The sequence below is a fragment of the Zingiber officinale genome, chromosome 11A (genome assembly GCF_018446385.1).
Source record: "Zingiber officinale cultivar Zhangliang chromosome 11A, Zo_v1.1, whole genome shotgun sequence".
Lineage (NCBI taxonomy): Eukaryota > Viridiplantae > Streptophyta > Magnoliopsida > Zingiberales > Zingiberaceae > Zingiber > Zingiber officinale.
This window is the reverse complement of record NC_056006.1, coordinates 81,983,836-81,990,142: the sequence shown is the minus strand read 5'-3', so window position 1 is coordinate 81,990,142 and position 6,307 is coordinate 81,983,836. Positions and strand designations below refer to the sequence as shown.

Genomic DNA, 6,307 nt, shown 5'->3' with positions numbered 1-6,307 from the left:
AAGGGAACATTAGGCGTCGATCCGGCTTAGAACCATTTTGGATGTCTAAGTCGAGATCGTGACTAGATTCCGGTCTCGGAAAGACGGAATCTAAGTCATACTCTTTTTTATCCATCTGTTGAACTTTAACTGTGCTAACAATCTATTTTACAGGATACATATTTGCCTCGGACTAACTTTGTTTTGCAGGAAAAGGGAGTTTTCTGAAACAAGGTGATCCGGGCGCCCGGATGGGCGCCCGGAAGGCGAATTCTATCCAGCCGAGTCGTCACCACGTGGAGCATCATGGTTTGTGCAGCTACGTCACATTCCAGGTGCCCGGAAGGGATCCAAGCGCCTGGAACAGCATATAAAAGAAGCCCCAGACAGGAACTTCAGATGAATACAATTTTAAGCTGAGAACACTTCTTGAAAACATCCCCAGTTTTTTTTTTTTTTTTTTTTTTATATCCCTCTCATCAACTACCAACACAACGATCAGAACTAATAAGAAACTATCATAAGATAATATTATAACCCATGGACATATTAGTATCAACATATGTTTACCAATAGGAACAGTATCTCCGCATACATTTTTCCCACCCGAATGATAAAGAAATAGAAATCTCTCGTGATACAACTAGTACACTCCGCACTCCCGAACAACGGACAGTGTCATGCGTCCATCCCGCCTCCTCGCCTACTCTGTCCGAAGGCCTTCCATATCCAGAGAAACATCCTCACCTGTAATGTAGACATCATGAGTCTACGACCCAGCAAGCCCAATTCAATATGTATAAAAAGGATATCCATGCAATAATAAAAATAGCAGATAAAGGTTGCATAACAAAAAGAAATCCATAACACAACTACAGTACAACAAGGAAAGGTAAATCATGCACAAGTGCTCCTATGTAGCTAATATGAAGAATATGTCACATATCCGGTAACCACAATTTGAGCCAGTCAACAGTCCCATGAACCTAGAGGCGTCCCTACTAGAGAACATGCATCCAGTCATATAGCCGAAGCTAACAATAAATTACCAGTCAAGTTTGGATGGGCCCTCCCCGGAGCTCATCCCGGGTCACCCACCCCGTACTGCTACCACATATGCTCATATTCATCCATCTAGCTACATAGATACTATATTATAATAAATTCCAGTCATTCATTTCATAGCATATTCCAGTCATCCTTTCTATATTTTGTTCCTATAACAATTGTAAACTTCATCAAGTTCTATAAACATAACCATTTACCATATCTCTCCGAATTCAGGCTAGAGGCAACATATAAAAACTTATGAGCAGATACATAGAATTAATATGCAACCAGAAACTGGTGATTAGCAACTACACTTGCAGTACAAGAATTAATGCTCAAAAGAAATCAAATCCCATGGCTGGCAACTAAGTTTACCGAAAACCAGCTAAAATTCTATCACCAAGTGTAAGCTACAAAATTATCAGTTCAATCCATTGATCCTTTATCAAACACCAATTCTGAGTACAATGAAATTTGCGCGAAACCATCAGAACAAGCCCGTAAACGTCAACATACAGCAGAGAAATTGTATCGCAAGTAACTACACAAAGATTTCAAAACCAAAATCCCCACAAACCCTTAACCGAAACCCGGACTTCGTACCGAACTTAAATTCCTACCAACATCTCTATCTAACATTTAATCAAATAGGTAACATGCAGCTCACAATACCTCATTCATCACGGAAATAAAACACGAACCCAAAAGCTACTGAGAAGAGCAAACTCCATCAAAGCTTAAATCACTGCCAAAAATTCAGAGACGTATGCAAGCTAAGCAAAATCTGCAGCTGAAGCCTACCGAGACAATCACATAGAATTAACCCAACTATGCTACTCCTGAAATCCAAGAACACGGCAAGAAACCATTACGATACAGAGATTTTCTAAGCACCTGAATTCATCTGCATTTCTGTAAACAAAATCAATGGAGAATCCGAAAAAAAACCAAACACTGCGTAACTCTACCACCCCGACCAGCATCCTCACATAACACAGATAACATCAACAGTTGATTACGATACAGAACACCAACAAATTGGACAAACCCTATAACACAAACCAGAAATCTCCATTTGCTAAGGGAAAGCAGATCTACATTTAACCAACAATAAGCAACCGCCAAAACGAGGAACCCCCAACACGGAAACCACCGATCTATTTGCGAAAAACAGAATGAACCATGCGACGAAGCCAGAACATTATCAAGAAACGCAAATCGCAACTCATTCGAATAATTAGCACGGCGAACAAACAATCTATGCTCCCCTAGCTGTATTTCGCTTACCCCACAGATCTCGTTTCAACATATAGATTGAACTTGCCTTTCCCTTGGCGTTCCCCTTTCCCATGTTGCCTCTGTGAACCTCGCGATGTCTGCGCCGCCGATGAAGTGATGGCAGGAATATGCGTCCATTCGCCCCGGCCCTCGAGGACTGCCTGCGTGAGGTAGTGCCTGGCCGGAACCCAGGGTCCGGCGGAGTGCCCGGTCATTGGTTAAGTGCTCCGCCAACTCGGTGGAGCGACAACACCAGGAAGCAGCGGCGATCACGAGTGGACGAGTGGGGTTCGGCATTTTTTAGGGCAGGGGAGAAGTCCAGGCGGATCTAATATTTAACACGCAACTACGTAATTAACTCCATCAACTCCCAATTCAACCAGGTATCAACAAGGTCTCCATCAATATTAATTGTTTTAGCTCCTTAACACATCATATGAGCTCATTTTAAACCCTAAAAATTCATAGAAATTTTCTGATAATTAATTCTTTAATTATCGCTTGTGTGACCTTAGATATTTTTGTAAATAAATCCCTTAACTTCACTCGTGGGTCCTTACAATACTCCCCTCTTATAAAAATTTCGTCCTCGAAATTTGATTTATCAAATAATTTTGGGATAGCGGTTACACACTTCTAGTTTGGTTTCCCATCTCCCTTGCCTATACACTTGGAGGGTTCTCCAATACCTAACTATCGGATACCTATAGGTCAATGACCCCAACCTCAAAACTCAAAATCTCTCTAAAGTCATATGACCCTTGGTTAAATACCTGTCACCCTAATTATCACTTGTGTTATCATCACCCAAGGGCACTCTATACTCACTAAACCAAAATCCCTTCAGACACCTCAAGATGCATGTAATATACTCCTGATACCCTAACCATTGCATTGTTAAATAGCAACAATAATAACCCCAAAGCAAAATAAAAACAATAATTATATTCAAGTAATGTTAATACTAATAAAAATCTTTGAGAGTGATAAGTAAAACAACTGCATTATAACATCGGGACTTGAAGAATCTAAGATAAATACTGAACTACATAAGTAAAATAACAAATATTTAAAGGAGTTTTTTTTTTTTCAACAAAGGATTTCAACCCAAGCATATTGATTACCATCTTCTTAAGGTCAAGTCAACAAATGAGCTAATATCTCAATCAAACTACTCCTAGGGTTTTCCATAATCCTCTACCCCGATAACCATTGAACATGACAATTTCCCAAGTCCGACACAAGGTTTAAATCTTAATGTCTTACCTTGGGTCTTAGCAAATTCTCTCATTGCTCGTATACATCACCCAATACATTTTTAGGAGCAAAGGTCTCATCAAATAGTTATGAATGTCAACATATCCAAACTCATTTTCCTCTTTATCCAAGCTCAACTGGAAATCAAAATTTATATTGTTAGGACCCATACCATATAAACCTAGGACAAGGATAAACACGAGACAGACAACTCATCCACAACCTCACTTCTAGTTCTCCAAATAAAACTACCCTCTTCTAATTTTTAGTCCCTATAATGTCACAAGTTACACAACATAGTCACAACACCCCGCATAGCCACCTTGAACACGCTTTCCCCCAAAATGATTCGATGTTGTTGCCATAAACAATCCCACAGAACCATGTTGATGATAGAGGTTGGCAACACAATCAAGATAGTTATCCTCTTAATTGGTGCTCCTCGCAAACCAGGGCACTTGGTTGAAACCCTGAACTTAACAAAATCACCAGGTAAGCAAGGGAGGGGGACACTACCTCAAGAAAGGATTTTTTTTTTATTATTATTATTATTATATGTATATATATATAATTGGTTCTATAGAGCAATTCATATTTATTATTGGATCTATCCCATATTAATATATGGAGAACTAAAAACCAAAAGATACAATTTGCCTTCAATAACACTTCATCACTTAAGGCTCAAATACCCTAATCTCCAAGTTTTCATATTTCGACCTCCCTAACAAATGAACAGCAGATAGACAATATGAGGATTTCAATAATGCTTGTACTGATAATATTATGTTAGTAAGTCCCCTTTAATCTATAAAGACATTATACAGTGACTGCCACCTACTTACATTTTTTTAAAGCCACTACAAGGCAACATCAATAAAACTTATTTATCTTCTCCACTTGAATTTCTAAATAAGGATTTTATGTATGCAAGCTGACAATTATCCTTCTCAGGAAAATAATATATTAAGGAGGAAAAAAAAAAAAAAAAATTTTCCTTCGTATCAACCATTCTCCATCATGTGGAACTCCCATTTACCAAAATGAAATCTTGTGGCCACTCAATTATCTATATAAAAAAAATTTATCTACCAAGGCTATAATTTTACATGCAAAATCAGTTCTGTAGATCTCGTTTATATTGTCCAAACCCATTTGAGACAAGCAATTTCCATTGAAATCCCAATATATCCTTTGTAGCCAGAAAAACATCTTCGTTCTCATATACTACATTGAAAGTCAACTGAATAAAATGAAACACTCCAATACTACAGCACTTTATTGACACAAGTTCAATACTGTTTGCATGCCAAAGAGATTTTTTTTTTTTTATAAAGTTAATGACATTGAAATATCTGCCAATGAGTTGCTAAGGAAAAAGAAATTAACTATGGAAAGGCAAGAAATTTGTATAGAATCTTATACAGTAAAACTGAAATAACTTTAGAAGCATCCCCGCACTAATTACTATCCATCTTAGACAAACAGATTATTATCATCCTATTGAGTCAATCATATTCTACCTTGGAACTATTAGCTAGATGAGCAGATCAAAACCAATCAGGAATAAACCATACTCCAAGTTGCATCCATATCTCATCGGAAACAGGAAAAGACTATTGCTTCTCTATGGGTTCCCCAGGGTTGACAGATAAAACAACAACGATTACTTTGTAAAGAGGAAATTTTGTGACATTGAAAACAAACATATGTTGGCTTTTCAACAACAATAAAAGAACAGGATAAATTGCATTCATGAAGTCCTAATTATGAACAAACAATTCAGTCTTGCCATTTTGTTGCTAGTAGACTACTTTTAACAGTATAAGCAGACGTTTACCTTTTATGCATGTTGATTGTGATCTATCTACTTGTGATGTTTCTAAAAAGAGCTGGAATGTAGTCACCGGCAAGATATCATATTACATGATTTAATAATTTTTTTTTTTTTTTAGGTATCTTATCTTTCCATTTGGTCTTTGCATTGTTCACCAATGGAAATTGCCTGAACACATATTTTGCATCCAGTGACCAAGGACCTCTAGAAGTAAGCTAAAATTGTTTATTGAAGCACATTATATATTTAAGCACATTATAATTCACCATTCAAATTCAGAATTATAATGAAGGAAATCTTACAAGCTTGTGGACAAAAGTAGCCGAGTTCATGACGAGATGGCTTGCGCATGCTGTCCCTTAGGAGTGTGCTCTGATACCAACTGAAACATCCCCAGTTTTTTTTTTTATTTTTTTTTTTTATATCCCTCTCATCAACTACCAACACAACGATCAGAACTAATAAGAAACTATCATAAGATAATATTATAACCCATGGACATATTAGTATCAACATATGTTTACCAATAGGAACAGTATCTCCGCATACATTTTCCCCACCCGAATGATAAAGAAATAGAAATCTCTCGTGATACAACTAGTACACTCCGCACTCCCGAAAAACGGACAGTGTCATGCGTCCATCCCGCCTCCTCGCCTACTCTATCCGAAGGCCTTCCATATCCAGAGAAACATCCTCACCTGTAATGTAGACATCATGAGTCTACGACCCAGCAAGCCCAATTCAATATGTATAAAAAGGATATCCATGCAATAATAAAAATAGCAGATAAAGGTTGCATAACAAAAAGAAATCCATAACACAGCTACAGTACAGCAAGGAAAGGTAAATCATGCACAAGTGCTCCTATGTAGCTAATATGAAGAATATGTCACATATCCGGTA

At 37.6% G+C, this 6,307-nt stretch overlaps 1 long non-coding RNA gene across 1 annotated transcript; it reads right to left on the bottom strand.

The window, feature by feature from the left end:
• Window positions 1-479: 479 nt before the first annotated feature.
• LOC122031728 lies at window positions 480-6,102 on the bottom strand. The gene is made up of 2 exons (XR_006125845.1): window positions 5,704-6,102; window positions 480-726 (listed from the first exon to the last, which is right to left on the bottom strand). It is a non-coding gene; the product is annotated as an uncharacterized LOC122031728 (long non-coding RNA).
• Window positions 6,103-6,307: the final 205 nt, after the last annotated feature.